Source organism: Lissotriton helveticus, chromosome 6, assembly GCF_964261635.1.
Source record: "Lissotriton helveticus chromosome 6, aLisHel1.1, whole genome shotgun sequence".
Lineage (NCBI taxonomy): Eukaryota > Metazoa > Chordata > Amphibia > Caudata > Salamandridae > Lissotriton > Lissotriton helveticus.
Window position 1 is genome coordinate 1,889,819,680 of NC_136067.1, and position 22,397 is coordinate 1,889,842,076.

The following is a 22,397-nucleotide window of genomic DNA, read 5'->3' on the forward strand; positions in this document are numbered from 1 at the left end:
TTTTTGTGCATGAAAAAGGTCTCCTGACTACAGGTAAGTTTAGGAGTAGTGTTATAAAAGGCTTTGCAGCGTAGTTGTATTTATTTAAAGTGCCTTACTTTGTGTAATAGGTATTGCAGGCTGGGGAAGTAAGAATGAAACAGAGAGAGCCAGACCCAGGTGGCAGTGTGAGGCATGGGAAAGCACTGCTTGGATGAATAAGTGACTGTTAAACTCAAGCATCAATGTGAGATATAGCAAAGCAGGGACAGGATAAATAAGTGACTGTGTGTGTTTAATGCAGTATTTGTGGTGACTAATGGTGTAGAATTATTCGAGGGTGGTGCTAACTGGGACAATGTTGTTGCGATGTATGCAGCTGTATTGGGGATGATTGATGAAGAATGAATGAGTGACTGCTAGACCCAGGAAGCAATGTGAGGCATGGTAAAGAACGGTCAGGGTGAATAAATAACAGCCAGATCCAGGCAGTAGTGTGAAGGATATCAAACCACAGCCCTACACACAGGAATAGACTATGACCAGGCAGTCCCTAACTATAAGCCTACAGTAAGACATGCATTTCTTACTTCTTAATGTGTAATCCCCCTTATGTAACGTACTAAGTTCTATTGTAAAGCTCTCTGACACCATTGGGCAACATTTGTTTTATAGACAACATCATTAAGTAAAGTAAAAGATTGGCCTTACTACCAATACGCAGGAAGTAGGTGGCACCTCCTACTGCTAAAAGTCTTATAGGTCGATGTTTTTTTTCCAGATTATAGCTGTACATATAGAGCTGTTTTTTACAAATGATAGACAGTGTGAGGTGCTGACTCCTGACCACAAACAGACAGCAATAGCTGTGTCTATTACACCAGAGACAGACAGGGTGAAGTGCTTCTTATAAACCACAACCAGGCAGCAAGGGGTGTCTCCTATAGACAAGAGACAAGCTGTGAGAGGCTCCAAAGCAGTGTAATATTAGAGGGATTTTCATGTAACAAAATTTCAAAACATAAAATTTTATTAGAAAAAAAACTAAGGTAGTGCAGTGTGTATTCTTTGAAAAGTACATGTGTTTGCTGTATCCAGTCAAATTGGTTATTATTTTGAATTTTTTTTTTTAGTGTTAGCGGAGCAAGGGAAATTAAGGCGGATGTCTGTGGCTAGCTTTTCCTTTCTTGTTTTCTTTACTTGCAACACAATATATTTCCGAACAATTCATCAACTGGGATGGCTCTGTCTGGATTGCCCCTGTGGCGCTGGCAGTCTGTTTCCAGCAGAGAGGAAGGTGCTAAAGAAGCAGGATGCACCCGCTGTTTCTGCAAATGAGGTGTCACTGAAAAAGGATGACTCGCGCGGCCTTGTGGCACAGTGGCTCCTTTTGTCTGTTCTAAGGCTTACATTTGCTAATTATTAAGCATTGTAGCTGTGGAACTAAAACAGTGACACCGAAAAGTGCATTAAAAGAGTTTAAAACATTATTATTGTTCCAAAATCAAGATCAAGCACACAGTTGCTTTAATCCTAACGACATATTTTTTGTATTAAAAGCTGTCACAAAGTAATATTTATTTTACGGCGAAAGAACATGCAAAGTTTTTAAGTGCTCTAATGATGCCATCGGGTGTGAGGACGCAAACTAAATGTGCGCAGTGGATGGGTGGAAGCAATTTTGTGGTGTGTGAGGCGGCTCGAAGTAAGGACAAAGCAAAAGGGAAGTCAAAGAATGGCAGTAAGGGAGACGGCGTGTGGGAGGAAACGAAGGAGAACATAGGAGAAAAGAAAGCAGAGCGTGCCAAAAATGAAAAAAAAGTACAGAGCTTAGCAGAATGGAAAACAGAGAGCACGGAAAAATGAAAGTCAATTATGAATGTGGGAAAGAAAAAGCAGAGAGCTGTGAGGGAAAAGAAAGCAGGTATTGGGAGGGGAAAAATTTGAGTGAATGGTGAAAGGAAAGAAACCTATGGAAACAAGGTTGAAAGCGAGAGAGAGGGGAAGAAACAGAGGTAAGGAGAGAGAGAGCTGGATGAAGAACAGACCATGAAAACAAATAAATAAAGGCTCACAAGAGCGAGGCCAGCAAGTTCAGGAGTGCATTCCTTTGAAGACTGATGGGGGGCGGGGGAGTGGCTTCCTGGTGCCGAGGCTCAGACAAATGGTGGTGCGCGAGCGGCTTCCTTTCAAGTCTGATGGGGGGGGGGGGAAGCAAATGGCGTGCGCGCGCTCGGCGCACATGCACTGGCCATAATCCTCATTCCAAAGCCCTCTTGGTAGCATTTTCTGGTGCCCCTCTATATCTCTCGCATAGCGACTGCTTACGCAATAGCTAGGCGAGACCTAAAAATGGCCCCCAGGTTCCCCAAATCGGCCCCCACCTGTGCGACGCACAGGGGGATTGCCCGGTGCCTGCTACGGCCAGTCCGGCCCTGCCCGCAGATCGCAATGCCGACAGACCAGCAACAGTTCTTTTTTGTCTCCTCTCTTGTGGCCAAATCACTTATATTGGCGAGTTGGAAATCCAATATAAATTCCCCACACTGGAACACTGGACGGCGAAAATGCAGAATTAGATCACGCGAGAATCTCCATGCACAAGAAGTTGGGTAAAAAAGATGTTCAAGAATATTGAAAAACTGGGATAATTGGAGAAAAAAAACTTTAGTGACCCGTTCGGCTTTGGGTGGGTGCTCAAGGGGCAGAGGTTTCAGGATCATTTTCTTTTTACTATTGATGGGTGGTTAGGTAGTAAGTCGAGATAACAAGTGCTTACCAAATGTTTTTTTTCCTTTACTCTTTCTTTTTGTTTCTCTTTGGATGAATTTCTTGACATGAATTCCTTGTGTGAACCAAGTATGCTACAAATGAAATTGTATGATTTTACTACTACATTGTGAACAAGCGGCGTTCGCACTGCAAAACGCGCCTCAGACTCTTGGGCAAATAAAATAGCAACCAGCACGAAATTTGGGTCCGTGTCCTGCTTTTGACGGCTTTGCGTGAGTGAATACGTGGCTGCATTGCGGGATTTAAAGGATATATATATAAATTATTGGAGGAAGACTCCAATAATTTAATAAATAATTGAACTCACCGAGGACTTCCTAAACCCCACTCCACCCCAGTACTTACCGAACTGTTGCATGATGGGGGCTGTGGTTTTTACACATATCACTACAGCTGCAGGCAATTTGGAGGAGAAAGCTGACTTCCTGCTCAATAAAGGGTTGCAGCGTCAATAATGAAGGGGTGGTGCAGCTCAAAGTTTGCTATGGACGTCTGAGGAAGGCACTTCTGTGCCGAAATGCATTATGTCCGCAATCATTAAATGAGAATCTTCCAACAGACCCCGCTGTGTCCTCTGATCCCTTCAAAACCGGAGTGGTCGTTGTTCGATATTGTACGCGGTAGCTGGCAACCGCGTTCGGAGGACCCGTTCTACAAGTGGGCTGCGACTTTGCTGGTTCCAGTGGCAACGCTGGGCTTTTTTGTTTCACCGAGGTGTCGGTATTCCGCAGTCCCGCCCCAAGACTTCAGGCTGACTTGCGGCCACCGAATGAAGCGGCTCGTGACTTCACGTGGCAGCAGGGTCACTGCATCCTAGCTGCATGGCTCTTCTCAACTTGGAGGACTGTGGCAGAACGTTCGGGGACCCGAGGAAGACTCCAATAATTTAATAAATAATTGAACTCACCGAGGACTTCCTAAACCCCACTCCACCCCGGTACTTACCGAACTGTTGCATGATGGGGGCTGTGGTTTTTACACATATCACTACAGCTGCAGGCAATTTGGAGGAGAAAGCTGACTTCCTGCTCAATAAAGGGTTGCAGCGTCAATAAAGAAGGGGTGGTGCAGTTCAAAGTTTGCTATGGACGTCTGAGGAAGGCACTTCTGTGCCGAAATGCATTATGTCCGCAATCATTAAATGAGAATCTCCCAACAGACCCCGCTGTGTCCTCTGATCCCTTCAAAACCGGAGTGGTCGTTGTTCGATATATATATATATATATATATATATATATATATATATATATATATATATATATATATATATATATATATATATATATATATATATAGCGTTTCGGGCTATGCAGCCCTTGTTCACATGCAAATATAGCTCTGATGCAAAAAGCACACAGCACTCACGGGGACAATTCCAATATATATTTATTGGACAAACACTCTCGCAAGACGCATTTCGGCCACCGCCTTTCTCAATTAGAGGCCGGCGCCACCTTCAGGCAGAGTTTAAATACATCCAATCAACAAAATAAAGAAAGGACATTTTTTGTGCACTATCAGCCACCATATCTAAGTGGTGAAATTCAGTTTCAATCACTGTCATAATTGTGCCCTGGATGGGCAAACACAATACATAACGCACACATTGTATAATCATTTTCAAATTCAGCCCTGAATGGGCATACCCACAGAACTATATAAGCACATTATTATGAACATCTTAAATTTTTAAGAAAAAAGTCTTACAGTTTTAAGAAAGAATCAATGCAGAGAAAAATCATAAAGGAACTGCTAGCTCCTCCCCAGCATTCAGGCCTCCTGGTTTCTTAGTCTTATATATATATATGTGTGTATTATATATATATATATATATATATATATATATTATGAAGCTCCAATTGTACCAGACAATCCCAGGGAACTCATGGGCGGGTACTCCAACACGCCGGTACCGTGTGTCACAATCAAAGCTCAAAACTTCGTTATATTTCCATGAACAAAGCAGAAGCACTCCGTGGTGAGCGGTCAAAGTTATTTAATCCAGCAACAGCAAAGTGTGCACAGACGCGTTTCGGACGTCTAGTCCTTCGTCAGTGTTTCAACATAGCGTGTGTAAGGTGGCTGTATTTGAGCACGTCATCGCAACCTATACATTGAAAGCGATGACGGCTTAGGACCTCTCATTTCACATGCAAATCGCGCGGCCATCATAATGCTGTTAATATACACGCATTTCAATTTTAGAAAGCGCTGAAAATACAGCGCAAGACCTCCAAAGACAGTTATAACGCCATGTATCGGCAAATTGGCCGCTGTGAGCCGGTATGATTTACAACAATAAAGGCGTGTATCGGCACCAAACCAGCTATCCTTTTGCATGTTAAATCAAACTAAGACTAATTAATTAAATCGTTTCAGGGTTTAGCAATTACATTTCAATTCATTATAATTCTAAGAATGATTGTCAACATTTTTGTAATTTTATTTATCTCGACAACCTAAGAAAATTGTGGACCAAGATAAAGATAAAGATAAAACACGATCATACAATCAAAAAGATAATTTTAACTCCGCAACTTCACATCATCGATTCATTTAGACTCATCTATGCGTTACTTTCCCAAATGTACTGTTAATTCTTCTCCACTATTCATACCTTGCGGGTTCTTGGTTTCTAGATCAATAATATAGCGTGATTCTAGTCTACGCAACTTAAGAAGTCTGTCACCACCTCTCGGTTGTAAAGGCACATGATCTAGCCCCCAGTATTGTAATAGATCCCTATTACTTTGGTGCATCTTAGCAAAATGACGGGCAACAGGGTATGTTACATCTTTATTTGTAATTGCTTGTTGATGTTCCAAAATCCGCAGTTTTACACTGTTAATTGTACTGCCTATGTATTTAAGGCCACATGGGCATGACAGGCAGTACACTGCAAAGGGGGTCGAGCATGTGATGAACTTGTTGATTTCTCTACCTCTGGATAGGCCCGGTACTTTATAGGTAAGTACTCTCTTACTGTTTTCGCACGCTTTACACTTCCCACAAGGGAAAAAAACCCTCATCTCTTTTAGGGTACCGATACTTTTGGGTTTAAGTGGCATAAGATGATTTTGAACTATTTTGTCTTTGATAGATTTTAGCTTGCGAAATGTGATCAATGGACGTTCTGGGACATCCTTACCTATTACAGGGTCTGTTTGCAGTATATGCTAATTTTTAGTAAGTGTTTTTCTTAAGTAGTTGGCATCGTCAGAGAAAGTAGTTATCATGCGGAATTTATTAGTTGTTTGAGTTAGTTCGCTTGTTTTCTCTCTAGGCAATAATAGCGTGTTTCTAGGGATTTTTTTTTTTTTTAAATTTAATGTTTCTAGGGATTTTGAGTACTTTCTTATAGGTTTTCTCTAAAAGAGTGCTGTCATAACCTCTAATTTTAAACCTTTCGATTGATTTCTCAGCTTCCTTGATGTAGTCACACTCTAGTGAGCAATCTATCTAATAGTGAGGGATCTATTACAATACTGGGGGCTAGATCATGTGCCTTTACAACCGAGAGGTGGTGACAGACTTCTTAAATTGCGTAGACTAGAGTCACGCTATATTATTGATCTAGAAACCAAGACCCCGCAAGGTATGAATAGTGGGGAAGAATTAACAGTACATTTGGGAAAGTAACGCATAGATGAGTCTAAATGAATCGATGATGTGAAGTTGCGTATTGAAATTATCTTTTTGATTGTATGATCGTGTTTTATCTTTATCATTATCTTGGTCCACTATTTTCTTAGTTTGTCGAGATAAATGAAATTACAAAAATGTTGACAATCATTCTTAGAATTATAATGTATTGAAATGTAATTGCTAAACCCTGAAACGATTTAATTAATTGGTCTTAGTTTGATTTAACATGCAAAAGGATAGCTGGTTTGGTGCCGGTACACGGCTTTATTGTTGTAAATCATACCGGCTCACAGCGGCCAATTTGCTGATACACGGCGTTATAACTGTCTTTGGAGGTCTTGCGCTTTATTTTCAGCGCTTTCCAAAATTGAAATGCATGTATATTAACAGCATTATGATGGCCGCGCGATTTGCATGTGAAATGAGAGGTCCTAAGCCGTCATCGCTTTCAATGTATAGGTTGCGATGACGTGCTCAAATACAGCCACCTTACACACGCTATGTTGAAACACTGACGAAGGACTAGACGTCCGAAACGCGTCTGTGCACACTTTGCTGTTGCTGGATTAAATAACTTTGACCGCTCACCACGGAGTGCTTCTGCTTTGTTCATGGAAATATAACGAAGTTTTGAGCTTTGATATATATATATATAGGAGTATTAGGAATTCAGACGATATTCGAAAGTGTTAATATTCTTTAAACCTTTAAATCTACCCAGCCACGGTGGTCTCTGGGTGTCGTGTATCTCTGAGTCACGAAAACTATAGAAAACACTCAAATCCCAATAAGTTAGCTGAGGAGGTTGAGTGTCTGCTGCAGCACGTGGACATGGAGCATGGCCAGCTGTGTATTTTCCGTAGGTCAAAGGTTCCAAAGCCAGTAACATGGCTTGATGGGTTAATGCACCTGCTGCTTCAAGGTTATTTGCATTTTATAGAACTTATTTTTCACGGCATGAACTACAATACAATTTACAGACAACACATTTATGTCAGCAAGATCACCATCAACCTACTGTATATAGAAGAGTTTTGTATGCATTGGTTTACTCAAAATTACATTTTAAAAAAACAGAGTATGAAGAGGAGGTGAGGCATAAAACCATGTGATTGTAAAATCCCAAACTATAACCAGCCGTAGTGATTTCCAGGTGTATTTCTTTATTATAATGCCTCTTCCTCTCGTTGCATTGTGGACACTGTAGTTCTATCTTTTGCAGTTTATCTGTTACATGTGGTATTTTAATAAGGAAAATAATATCTATTTTATTGGAATTTACGGAATTTTAAGGATTTTATCTGTGTAAATGTTGTGTATATTTCGGATGTGCTGGGGGGTTGAATGTGGTTTCGTAATTTGCTGTGATTTTTAATATAAATTATGCATAAAGATTTGCTTACCTACCAACTTTACTTGGTGATGCAAAAATGACAAATAGTCTCTGAAACCCGATTTCCACACCTTATCGTCTGCGCTGTGTATAGTTTTATCAGTAAAACGTCAGTACAAATGTAGTGGTCGATTCAATGGTAAATGTGCTCCCTGCAAATGACATTGTGCTACCACACCATGCTTTAGTAATATTCACCACCAGCTACAGCCCACACCTTTACCACTCCCCTGAGGACTGGGTGTGGTTCATTTACTGTACTTGGGTTTTTCACAATCCCTATGACTTCAGTGATGCACCCCCACTCTGAAAATTGTTCCAGCAGCATTGGGTTTAAAAAGCAGCCTCCACTCTTACTGTCTACTGGGCCCTATTGCGGATGAATAGAAATGGCAGGTTTCTCTTTTAACTTAGCTAAGCCCTTCCTAAATCGTGCATACAAACACGCGAAAACACTGGATGGCCAAGCCAGGAAATTAACTTCATATGTCTAACCCAGGCTGGAATAAGAAAATAGTCACAAAAGTGAAGAAAACAAAATACAACCCAGAGAAAAACGCTGGAGAAAAGGCATTTAAGTATATTATCCTTTAGGGAATGCAAAATAAATATGAAACCCCAAAATGCCCTTCAATCTTGCTGACTGGGAATTAAGGTATCCTCTGTGGCCAGCCAGAATGAACATTATAATAAAGGTGGTGGTTGTCCTGAAAATATGTTTTTTGCACTTATAACTCTTTCCCTGTACAGGGCTCTCCTGAGTCTGCTATATCCTACGCTTGCCCCCTTAATTTCAGATAGAATGCAATTTCAGGTAGAATTGTTGATGCTTTTGAAATGCACTTCAGCTGTGCCTAGGCAGAAAATATTTCTTATATCTTATAACCACCATAACAGTTATGACACCAGAAATGTAACTGCACTCCATGACTTTCTCCTTAGGTTAGCCAGGCACTGTACATTTGGGTTTGATAGTGTTTTCCAATCAAAGTTTACATAATTAATAACAGATTGCATTTTATATACTAGGAGGTATGTCCTGCCACAGAGAGTGCTAAAAACATGCAATTTAAAATCACATGTGGCCTGGACACCTGATAAAGGAAGTTGAATTAATCTGATTTTATTACTTTCTACATCACAAGTAGATAATGAGGGGTTCAGGTTCCCCCAGGCATGTTTTCACTGCTTGTTGAAAGGGAGAAACCTCACTTGATGAGATGATTTCTTTGGTACAGAATCCCAAGCCAGCTGCTATCTGCTCTCACGGGCTCATTTTCAGCCAATTCCGGGCTATGTATTGACGTAAACTCTGCTTCAATCAATCAGAGTACTTGTAAAGCGCGCTACTTACCCGTGAGGGTCTCAAGGTGCTGAGGGGAGGGGGTGCCGCTATTGCTCGAAGAGCCAGGTCTTGAGGAGTCTTCTGAAGGCGAGTAGGTCTTGGGTCTGCCGTAGGTGAGTAGGAAGGGTGTTCCAGGTCGTGGCGGCGAGGTAGGAGAAGGATCTGCCGCCGCAGGTTGTTCGTTGGATGCGGGAGACAGCAGCAAGGGTGAGGCTGGCGGAGCGGAGCTGGCGGGTGGGGGTGTAGAAGCTGAGTCTGCTGTTCAGGTAGGCTGGTCCGGCGTTGTGGAGTGCTTTGTGTGCGTGGGTGAGGAGCTTGAAGGAGATCCTCTTGTCGACGGGGAGCCAGTGTAGGTCTCTCAGGTAGGGGGTGATGTGGCTGCGGCGGGGGACGTTGCCGATCAGTCGGGCGGAGGCGTTTTGGATGCGCTGTAGTCGTCGTAGGTGTTTGGCTGGGATTCCTGCATAGAGTGCATTGCCATAGTCCAGTCTGCTGCTGACGAGGGCCTGTGTCACCGTTCTTCTTGTTTCGGTCGGGATCCACTTGTAGATCCTGCGGAGCATGCGGAGGCTGTTGTAGCAGGAGGAGGAGACGACGTTGACCTATTTAGACATGGAGAGGGAGGAGTCGAGGATGAATCCTAGGTTGTGTGCATGGTCGGTGGGTGTCGGTGCTGTTCCCAGTGTGGTCGGCCACAAGGAGTCGTCCCAGGCTGAGGGGGTGGGTCCGAGGATGAGTACCTCTGTCTTGTCCGAGTTCAGCGTCAGACGGCTGTCCTTCATCCAGTTGGCGACAGCCTTCATTCCCTCGTGGATGTTGGTTTTGGCGGTGTGCGGGTCCATGGTGAGGGAGAGGATGAGCTGGGTGTTGTCGGCGTAGGAGATGATGTTGAGGTCGTGTTGGCGGGCCACTTGTGCGAGGGGGACAATGTAGATGTTGAGCAGCGTTGGGCTGAGCGATGAGCCCTGGGGGATGCCGCAGATGATGTCGATGGCCTCGGATCGGAAGGGCGGGAGGCGGATGCTGTGGGTTCTGCCGGAGAGGAAGGACATGGTCCAGTCAAGGGCCGTCTCTTGGATTCTGGCTACTAGGAGGCGTGTCTTCAGAGTGCGATGGCAGACCGTGTCAAAGGCGGCTGACAGGTCCAGAAGGATGAGGGCTGATGTTTCGCCGTTGTTTAGTTGGCGCCTGATATCGTCTGAGGCAGCGATGAGGGCTGTCTCGGTGCTGTGGTTTCGTCTGAACCCGGACTGGGACGGGTCCAAGATGTTGTTGTCTTCTAGGTGGCGGGCCAGTTGCATGTTGACGATTTTCTCGATGACCTTCACCGGGAACGGGAGCAGGGAGATGGGCCGGAAGTTCTTGAGGTCCTTGGTGTCTGCCTTGGGCTTCTTGAGGAGGGTGTTGATTTCAGCATGTTTCCAGCTTTCCGGGAATGTTGCTGTTTCAAAGGAGATGTTGATGACCTTCCGTAGTTGGGGTGTGATGGCAGCATCTGCTTTGTTGAATACGTGTTGTGGGCACGGGTCTGATAGAGATCCTGAGTGGATGGAGTTCATGACCTTGCGTGTCTCGTCGTCGTTGACGTTGGACCAGGAGGTCAGGCGGTTGGCGCTGGTGGTGTTCACAGGGGAGGTGTGGTCTGGCGTAGTCGGGGCAGTCATGGTGTTGAAGCTGTCATGGATGTCAGTGATCTTGCGGTTTCTCATTGAAGCCTGAAGATATCATGAAACTACTTTCATTTTCTTTAACAAACCTGCTCAATATTAGATCGATTTCTTATTTGGACAGACATAAATTGTGGAACGAATACCAAGGAAATGTTGTCCTGAGTGCCCGGAGTCCAGCAGTCACATATTTGAGTGGGTTTTCCATGGGAACGTAGTCTTCACTAATTATGAATTATTCGCTCAGGTTAGTAAATTGTGGCAGAATTTGTGTTTCTATGACAATAATCATTTGATGACAGATATCAAACTCAACACTATATGGAAAGTATAAAATCTTAATTTATCTTTTTTATTCTGTATTACCTGAGGAATTAAGTGATGCAAGCCAGAGCTCCCTTGCCGTAACTGGCTGGCCTGTAGAATGAACTCAACTTGGAATCTGTCAGATTTTCAGCAATTTATTTCTAAAACATGTTAGTTCCCTCCAGCGTCCCTCTCACCCGAAGGTAGGCAAGGATTATTCATCATTTGTTTTCCGCTGGTTCTCCTGAGAGTGGGAGTACCAGATGGAAGTCCCAGACATATATAATCGTATTATGGGTTTGGGGTACCCACAGGTGATAAACTGGGCACAGTGCATTTGGGAAATTTGGAAAGTAACACAAAGCAAAACGCCATATATTGGTACCTTTAGGTGGTAGCAGGCATCGCACACAGGCCATATAGTAACATACAACAAATATATATTTTAAACATCTACTCAACCTCAGATTTCTATTGTTGGGAGAAGAGAACCTTCACCCTGATTGGCTGGCCAGAAGAATTATTTGAATATGACATTTGTCAAATGTTTAGCAATTGGTTCCAAAGCAAGATAATTCCCTCCAAGCATCCTCATGCAGCAACACATCCCTACCAAAGCAAGACAAAAAACTGTTTCCCTTGGGTCTCTTAATGGGTCGCTTAAAGATGAGGGTAACAGACATGTATGAGGTTTATCTTGGCCATGGATGCCCATAGAGAATAATCTGGGACTAGTGCATTTGGGAAATTTTGAAAGTGATACTGAAATGATGGTTAATGGTAGCTCTCTTTTGGTGACCGATATTACCCCGGGGCTATATGGAAATCTAGGGCAACCATATATTTTGAAGATCTCCACATTATAAGCTAGTGCTGCTTTCGCCCCATGTTCCTCACACCGCTGTTTCCCCTGCAGCCCCTCCCCCCTGCCGGTTCCTGCTCCACGTCCCTCCCCCTTCCCTATTTATGGCGGCCACTACATGGTCACGCCACTGGCGCTCAAAAGGCAAGCCCGTCTGCGGCCAGGGGGACTCTGGGTCTCTACCCATCCACCGCTACGACACCGCCACCCTCCTTGCACTCAACCCCGGACAAAACAATGACTGCTTGGTTTTCTCAGATCTCCAAATCTCCTGTCCTGTTCTGGAAGGGAGTACTTTCCAGGTGGTGCTTGTGTCAAGACCAGGGCAGCGTCTTGAATGTTTATCTTTCCTCAAGATGAATTACACGGCACACCTCTTGGCTGTTTAAAGATGTTATTTATTGCAGACCATACATTCTCTTCCTACGCGTTTCGAACGGAAGTCCCTTCTCATGGTAGTCTGTAACAGTTTGTCCCTTCTCACTTTCTATATATATATATATATATATAGTGCAGCACCTTATTTCATTACTGATGCATTGTGGGTAACGTGGTTTTCAAAGAAGAAGAGCTCGCATTTGATACCACTTCATAAACACATTTATTCGCAGCTAGCCAATAAAACATCAGTACTGTGCTGGGTGGCAGGTAGGCTTGGTGTAGTGTAGTGCAGACAGGGGGAGGGCGTTGATATGTTTCAACTGCCCTAGAAAAACTGCAGCAGCCACTACCTCAATGACTGTTGCCAGAAAACAGGGGAGAGACACTGAGGAGTCATACCTTAACTCCAAAGGGGTCCTTCTGTGCCTGAAGTTATATTTGGACTAATAAAAGAGTGGCTCTGTCGGAGGTAGAAGACGTCTATAATAGTGAATCGCACATATGGATCTCAATGACAAACTGTGTGGTGTACAACATATTTTGTTATATGAATGATGAATGCTAACTTATTTAATTTGTTGCAGTTTGGTTCTGTAGCACCTCTTGGAATTGAAGGAGAGAGATGGGTGTATAGGCTGAGATACAATGGAATTGCCTATTAAACCTGGAAGTCTACAACGCAGAGTTTACGACAGTCTTCGATTAAGATGGAGACTCTTCCTCAACCTTCGCAGGTGATAGGAAAAACAACAAACAACTGTAGTAACTTAAGCAACTGTGGATAGATGAGGGTCAAGTTGTACTCTAGGTTAGGCAAGGTTTTCACTGGAGGTGGCCAACAGCAGTAGACGTCCAGACAGACATCAGCCCACCCATCAACCAACAACACCTGGGTTCTGTTTGAGTTTAGTTTGAGTCCATCCATTCACAGGTGTGTTTAATACCTCATTAGAACCGAGTTGATGATGACCGGTCTCACCCAAATGAATAATTAGCTGGTTGCCATGAGCATATATCACAAACCAAAACCTTCTGATTGGAGGAATCTCACCAGATGCCCAATGTAGATGCTGAAGCGCTGAGATGAAAAGGAGGATCCCTGATGGAACCCACAGACCAATAAGATTGGGAAGCCAGAATTACTGATTGAAAGTAGATGGAGCAAAGGAATTTAAACCAGGAGTGCACTGAGTCAGTACTCCCGGTGGTTCCTATCTGCTCCAGTAGGATGGCAACATCAATGTGACTAATAGATTGAGATAAGTCAATGCATCGACACCATCAGCATCATTATCTATCTTAAAATGTCCAAGACCGCTAGGAGGACCAACTCAGTGGTAGGGCCTGGGGGAAGAAACATGTCGACGGAGGCTCAAGCATACCAGAGGTTTCAAGAATTACACAGCTGTTTTACTCTGTGGTCCTCAAGTAACTTGACAGCTACTGAATCTCCTTGTGTAAATCAATGTAGTCTATAATAAGTGGATGCCCTAATTTCCTGCGGGCAAGTGGTGTGTGGGCACATGAAAGCCGGGGTACAGTATGTTGGGGTCCTCCCCTATGAATGGAGACCTTCGGATTGCAGGTTGATCATATTGTTTAATGGTAGTAAGAGCTGTTTTGTCCTTTTTTCTCCATGCCCCAGTGTATTGCTCTGTCTCCCTCCTCCTGCTGAAACCCTTGCAAAGCTAAGTGTAAGGGTCTGCCGTGAAATCACATAAACTTAAATGCAGAAGGGAGGACTCAGTGTACTTCCTCATGGGATCAAACCAATTCCAGGAGAACAGCATGTGAACTGAGAGGTTCAATAACAGAACAGAGAACTGTGGCCATAGATATGGCCAAATGCAAGCACCTACACAAAAGTGATGGATTGCCTGCCCATCGCGCACATGCCACAGGGAATCTTATGGCTGTTCCTGACTGGCCAGAGGATTGTATGGTTCCAATATACAAATTATAGTGGACTATATATGGAATTCCTGTTATGGCCAAGGAAACCAGTGTCAGTACAGTGTCCTTGATAACTAGTTGCCATTGAACTGCAGCACCTACAGGAAAATTGACTTTTTCATTATTGATTGACTCTAAAATCTTGGAAAGCGCATCCTATTTGAGTGCTTCATTGGCCAAATGCTAATTACCACTGTTTCTGCATATTGGCTGATCCCTTTGTCTTATTCAGAGTTTCACTTTTTTTAGGAAAAAGTACTTATCAGTATGCAAAGACTGAGACCACGGGCAAGATAACAAAGTTGTCTTCCATGAAGTAGTAAGGAATATACTCCCAGACTAAGGAAAAGACTTTGCTGCTGCAATCTGAAAAAGAAAAGGAGATAGATTTCCAGATGTGTGGAACTAATATATCTTTATTACTTAACCCTAGAATCTGAGTCCAGCTTCTCAGTGCGCTACAGTAAGCATTGTTCAATGCAACAGCTGCTCAGCCTTACAAAGACTGTGACCGAGGGGCAGATTTACTAATATTGCACACAACACAATGCTGCAAGGCAACTTGGGTCCCGCTGTTCCCTGCAAGGTGCGCGCCTGCGCTCCCGCGCACCTCTGTTCTCCCGAGCGCACAGTGCTGTGTGTGAAGCGCGCACACACAACACATACCGATAGAGCTCTCCTGCGCCGAAAAGGAAGAAAATGCTCCGGCACTGCCTGCCTTTCTATTCTAAATAGTGTGCGGTTGCTGTGCTGATTGTGGGGCTTTTGAAAGTATTTATGTTATTTACAGCGCCCACCAAGGGCTGCATTTAACATAAATACTTTCAAAGGGCAAACAATCAGCCCCACAGTTACGCTCTATTTAGAAAAGAAATGCAGCAAGTTTACAAACAATCATCTGATAGGACACGTTCGTGCTTTTAAACTTGCTGTATTTCTTTTCTAAATAGAGCGCAGCTGTGGGGTTGATTGTTTGCCTTTTGAATGTATTTCTGTTAAATGCAGCCCTTGATGGGCGCTACAATTAACATAATACTTTCAAAAGACCCACAGGTTCTACAAGCTTCTCACGCCCATTCGCATCACTCCTTGAACCTGGTAATTAATTGACCACCCATTCCCTTCCAGGTTTCCACACACTCACTTTAAGGACCGCAGTGTCTCACAGGCGGATTTCACCCATGACCTGCAATTAACTGTGTTTACACCCAGTAAGTGTACCTTTATCACTGGTAGTCGTGCTTTGTCCTCGCGCCTTACCTGCTCTCATTTCTTGATTAGAGTTAATAAGTGCTTCCATATCAGCGCCGCTGCGTTCAGAATTTATCTGTAAATCTTCAGAACAGCGCCACTCCCTTCCCTGACTGTATCTAATTAATTATGAACTCCGAATGTTGCCCAGTTTGCTAGTGCATTCTTATCTGTCAGATCTACTATGATTCGCTGACACTTTTTCATAATCACCTTTTTTTTCTAAATGACGATTTACTCTATGATATCAATTGTATGCATGACCTAAATATGCATATATACTCAATAGGGAGCCTTTAACGCCTTCCGTGCTCATGCCGGCTCCCGGCAGTCATGAGTCACGGTAGTCATGTGCTCATGACTGCCGGGAGCCGTCAGAACGTTGCCGCTCTGCCCATGCACATTTAATTCCCCGCCTGTGTAGGCAAATTAAACAGTGATGTCGCAGCGCTCGTAATGACACACCGACACAGGAGTATATTTTCTGCTTCCTTCTTTATTCCCTGCCAGCCTCACACTGGCTTACAGACTAGTAGCTTCCTGTGACCTCACTTCCTCTTCCTGCTGCTTGCCTGTCCTGTCTCAACCTGAGGGTCAGGCGGGACGATGCTACATCTCCCCTGTTTTTCAAAGTCTTACTTCCTCTATATCTCTTCGACCAGACGTCGAGGTTTTCTTATCTGACGCTGCGGCCGTTCTCTGTGTCCTGGTGTTGGACTGTGGTGAGTCGTGATTTCCACCATTCGCCTGGGGCTGTGGTGGCTTTGGTCACTGTTGTCACTCTGATTGGAGGAGTCACTTGAGGGTAGGTTTGACACGATATCCTGGGGGCCGCGCCGGTTGCATTTTCTGAAATGCGAGATGTTTCTCGTTATTTGCTTGTGGTCGGCTTTGGCTGTGACCATGGTTCCTTTCCTCTTGGTGACTTGCATGGGAGTGTCGAGATAGCGACTGTCCGCTTTGGCTCGCCGATCGCTTCGCACTATCACCCAGTCTTCTTCGTGTATGATGGAGTCTTTGGCATGTCTGCGTTGATCAGCATAAGTCTTCATTCTATGCTTCTTGGTGTGATCGATGTCCACAAGGGTGTTGTGATCAACCGTGACATTTCGTTGTTGAGGAGTTTCGTTCAGCATGGGCAATCTTGTTCGAGGTGTTCTTCCTAGCATTACAGTTGCTGGGCACTGTTCAGTGGTGCTGTGCGGCGTGTTTCGATACGCTCTTAGTACTTCATTTAATGTCTGCTGGATGTCTCGGCGAGTCAGTTCTGCTTGCTGAAGTGCCCTCTTTAATGTCCCCATAAATCGCTCCACCATGCCATTTGCCTGTGGCCACAGCGGAGTGATTTTCTGGTGTTTGAAATTAAGATGGGTTGCAAAGTTTGTGAACTCATGGCCGTTGAAGGGAGGTCCATTGTCTGTCTTTACTCGCAATGGGATGCCCCAGGCCGCGAATATCTCATCGAGCACTGGGATTACGGTCGTTGCTCGAGTAGATGATATTAGTTGTGCGAAGGGGAAACGGGAGTATTCGTCCATGGCAACAATGATGTACTGTCCTGATTGCAATGGGCCGAAGAAGTCGACCGCAATCTGTTGCCATACTCCGTCTGGCAGCTCTGACATTTGTAATGGTGCAGGCGGTTCTTCTCGGCTGACTACTTGGCATGTGATGCAGTCTTACAGGGTTGTCTCAACCATGTGGTCAAGGGTGGGGAACCAGACTCGTTCTCTCAGAGCTTTCTTGGTCGCATTGATGCCTCTGTGTCCTTCATGTGCCAAGTTGATGACCCCTTGGCGCAGTTTGAGTGGAATTACGATTCTCCCCCCTCTTAAAAGGAGACCATTGTCGCTGATGGAGAGCTCCTCACGCACCCGTTGAAAGGCAGCTAAGTCTTGTCGAAGATGAGCTGGTTCGGAGGAGGACTGCTTCATGTCTCTCCAGGAGTTGGAGCGAATCCGGGTCATCACTGCTTGGATGAGGGGATCAAGTGCGGACGCCTCCTGGATGGCCTCAACAGGGACCGTGGGAGGACATGCTGTGTCAACAACAAAATGGAGATATTCGTCAGCCACAGAAAGTGCAGACCGGGCTCCCGTTAGCGGATGTCGTGACATGAAGTCAGCTGGGTTTTCAGCTTTCCCAGGTTTGTGGATGATGGAGAAGACGTAGTCCTGGAGGCGCAAGCCCCACCGCTCAATGCGAGGTGGCATTTTCGCATTGGGGTTACCGAAAATTGTAATGAGCGCCTGATGATCCGTAATGATCGTAAAATGTTTGCCATAAACAAAAAGGTGAAAGTGTTCGCACGCCCATACCACAGCCAGGCTTTCTTTTTCCGGCTGGGAGTACGCTTTTTCCGTATCTGTGAGACTGCGGCTTGCGTAGGCAATGATGTGTCGCTGCTCCGAGTCTTCACGGTATTGGGCCAGAATGGCACCCAGGCCCACTGGACTGGCGTCCACCGTGATTTCAGTTTTCTTCTTCGTGTCGAAATACGCCAAGTTGATAGCCGACCCCACAGCCTTTTTGATCACGGAGAACGCATGCTGGCACGCGTCCGTCCATTCGAATGGCTGGCCTTGGCGAGTGAGTTCACGTAGCGGGTAGCTGATTGTGGCGTAGTCGCGGATGTAGCGCGCGCAGTAGCTAGCCATGCCAAGGAAGGAGCGTAGGTCTGTGACATCTCTAGGTTTCTGGGTGTCGGCCAGGGCCGCTACCTTCTCGGGGTCCGGTCTCATGCCTTCCTTTGAGAAGATGTGTCCATAAAATTTTAAGGTGTCTTTGTGGAATTCGCACTTGCTGGCATTAAGTGTGAGATTCGCAGTCATCAGTGCATGACAGACTCTGTCCAGGACCGTGTCGTGTTCCGTTTGGTCCTTCCCAAATACCAGCAGATCATCACTGTAGTTGAAGGCATTTGGGATGCCTTGGATAACTCGCCTGATGGCCTCCTGGAAGATCTCGGCAGCCGAGGATATGCCAAAGTTCAGGCGTTTGTAACGGAATAAGCCTTGGTGCGTGGTAAAAGTCGTGATATATCTCGACTTGTCGTGGAGCTCCAGCTGGTGGTAACCTTTATTAATGTCTAGTTTGGAGAATACTGTGGCGCCATTTATTTTGGTAATCATGTCACTGATATGCGGCCCAGGATGGCGTTCCCGCTCGATGGCAGTGTTGGGCGCGCGCATGTCGACACACAGCCTGACTTTGTTGTCTTGCCCCTTTTTCGGAACTACCACGACTGGCGATACCCAAGGGGTGGGTCCCGTTGTGCGTTCTATGATGTCTGTTCTAAGGAGATCTTGAAGCTCGTCATCGACGGCCTTTTGTAGATGGAATGGCACCTTCCTATGGTGTTGAGCAATGGGTGTCACATTTTCGTTAATGTGAAGTTTTACCTTGAAGTGGTTGAGCTTCCCAAGGCCTTTGAACAAGTTGGGGAATTTCGCAACAATGTCCGGGGTGTCCTCTGTCATGTAGAGGAGTTCTACGAGTTTGAGTCTTTCTGCCGTGGGTAGACTGAGGAGACAGTCTGCCAGATCTGGCCCTTCCACTACATGGATGTAAGCGTCAATTGACCGGTCCTTGAACGTGAGAGTGGTGCGGAAACGGCCTAGACAAGGCAGTGGTTTGCGTGACATCCACGTGAACACGCGGACAGCTGCTGGTTCCAATTTGGGCTTGTGTTTCATATTTTGGTGTTCTAAAGCACAGATATAGTTCAGGGAGGCTCCAGAGTCCAAAACAAATTTTGCTGGAAGATCTCCTATCAGGATGTCGAGTTTTGGATACCGCTTCAGTCGATCCGGGTCTGCAACCATGCATATGTACTCATCACGATCCGGGGTTGTTACCATGCATATGTATTAATCACTGTCTTGTGATGTGAGGGTGCGTGATGGCGATTCACTGGAGGTGTCTCTGCGTGACCGATAGGAGCCTGTCACGTGACGCCTGGTGCGGTGGCTACTTCCGGAGCGACCTCTTGAATGATGTGAATAGGCTGACTGAGTGCTGGAGTTGGACGAGCTGGAGGACCTTCTTCCTCTCTCTTTTACGGCTCGGGCGTGATGACGTGACTCATGTCCTTTGGTCGATGACCTGTGATTTGGTTGTTTGGCTTGACATGCAATCTCAAAATGATTGTCTCTTCCACATCGGTGGCATCGCTGCCCGATTGCTGGGCATTGTCCTGAGTGCGGGTAGTCCTGTCCGCATCTATAGCAGGTGGACGTGGTTTTTGCGGACTTCTTGTGTCGTGAGCTTCGACGTGAAGGTTGGAACCTGTGGGATGTGGACTTGTTACTCTTGGAGGACCTGTGAGCCTGAATGCGTAAAGCGTGGTCTTTGTGATCCGATGATTTCTGTGTTCCCATTCGCTTCGCGTAGTCCTCCGCCTGGTCATTGATTCTTGTCAGTTCCTCGATTTCGTCTAGTGTGTATGGTTTCTTTAGGAGTCTCCGGCGCAGTGTTTCAGATGAACAGCCGTCAATGATACGGAGTCTCAGGGCATCTTCCGTTTTGAAGTTGTCGAAGTCGCAGTATCGTGCAAGTCTCCGGATGCGCATGATGAAGTCGCTCATGCATTCATCTTTCTCCTGCATGGCAAGGTTGAACGTGTGGCGCTCATAATCTACATTGCGTTTGTGGAGAAAGCGTCTGTCAAGGGCAGCCTTGGTTTCATCATAGGTGGCTGTTGCAGCGTTGGGTAGTTCTTTGATAATTTGTGCAATGTCTGGACCAATCAGGTTTCTCAAGGCCACAAGTTTTTGCTTATCGTCTTGCACTAGGGAGCCAACCATATAGTCTTCAAAATCTTCACTCCACGTTTTCCACGACGGACCCATACTGTTGCCTGGGGTCAGTGGTAGTGGCTGCGGTTGGCGCATGAATGAGGCTCCAATGGGTTTATTCGCCATCGCGGGCACGTTAGTTGGAGAAGCTGGGCCTCCTGTACTGGGAGCTGGGCTTCCTGACCTTGTCGCGCTTGAGGTATTGGGAGCTGTGCTGGCAGTGCCTGAGGAGCTATCTGGGCCCTGGTCGGACATCTGCGGGTGATGGGCTCTTAGTGCCGCTGGTTGGCTTTGTTAGGTGTTGTCCAGACTGGACTGGCGTGCTTTTGGCTTCACGCTGTATTTTATTATTCTTTGTGGCTCCTTGAGCTGCTTATAAGCTTGGCTGCTGTTTATTATTAGTATTTATTAATTCTTTGTGGCTCCTTGAGCTGCTTACTAGCTTGGCTGCTGCTTATTATTAGTATTTTCCCCCGAACCGAGTGGCGCCTGACTTCAAGATGGCCGCCATGGAGGGTGCGTGGTTCTGCCTGTGGGCGGGCGCCTGACTTCAAAATGGCCGCCGCGCGGGACAGTATGCCTCGTGTCTTGGTCCTGGGCTGTTTAGGCGGCGCGCGTGATGGGAGCGGCAGGGTTTGAACTCACCCTCGCTCTACGCGCTGTCTCTGGCTCTTCACCTCCTGGTCGCGCTGGGAATCGGGCACTGCTCTCCGGTGCCGCACGAACCCGACTGCATTCTTCTGGGAGCACTTGGTGAGGGAGCACGCGGTGAGCGCACTCTGGCATACGCGCCTTTCTTCTCACAAGCGGAGGTCGGGGTTGCTGGCACACGCGCTCTTGCTTCTTCGCGTTGCACTCAGCGCTTCACTTGGGCAGCAGCTAGGTGTCTCGTGGCTTTGGCGGACGTTGGTTTCCGCTGCAGGGCTCGGTGGTCGGCCACATGGGGTGGCTGAGCGATGAGCTGCGTGTGGGTTTTGTTTCATGGACATCCCACCCTCGTCGCCAGTGTCGCAGCGCTCGTAATGACACACCGACACAGGAGTATATTTTCTGCTTCCTTCTTTATTCCCTGCCAGCCTCACACTGGCTTACAGACTAGTAGCTTCCTGTGACCTCACTTCCTCTTCCTGCTGCTTGCCTGTCCTGTCTCAACCTGAGGGTCAGGCGGGACGATGCTACATCTGAGTGGAGTTCTGACGGCTCCCGGCCGTCATGAGCACACGCCCACCGTCATTTATGACGGCCGGGAGCCTCATGAGCACCGCGGTGACACGCAGGAACCCCCCCACACCCTCCCGCACCGCGGCGGAAATCGCGCTGCAGCGAAAGGGGTTCAAATTAAATAGTGACTTAACTATGATAAATATATCCAGGGATCAGACTATGTAATATTTATTCTTTTTTCCTTTTCTCTTCCCCTCCCCTTCCAATAATTTTAGATTCAGCCTGCTCACCAATGTTTGTCCTGATTATGAATTCAAATAAATGAGTTTGAAACGCCGTCGACCCCCAACAACATGAACTCCTTTTTTTTTGTGGAAAGCAGATTGCATTGCAAACTCCTTTTACTTTGTATAACTTTTCTAAGGAGTTCGCACTACTGTTGTCAATGCGATGTTTTATTTTAATTTCACCTTCACTTTTCACACCACGCTGTTTGTCACTCATTATGTGAGCTCCTGAATACTATTGTTTTTGAATAAATACCTGTATATACTTGACCCGACGATCCCTTTTGTATATTACTTATCACTCCCTTTCCAAGAATTAATTTCCCACTCTCAATTGTTAGTGCCCCCCAGAGGGTCACTCCTGAATGGACCTTTAGGCACATCAGAACCATTGTTTCCATAAACAGCATAGAGAGACGAGGTGCATTGTTGGTGAGTGGTGGTGAGGGAATTCATGTAGGTGGTGGAAAGGTGGGTGGAGGGCTTCCGCTGTTGCATAGTGTGCAACCAGTGCTAGGGCCAGCCTTGGCTGGGAGTGTTAGCCCCCCAAAGTTCAGGTATAGTTACTCCCCCTG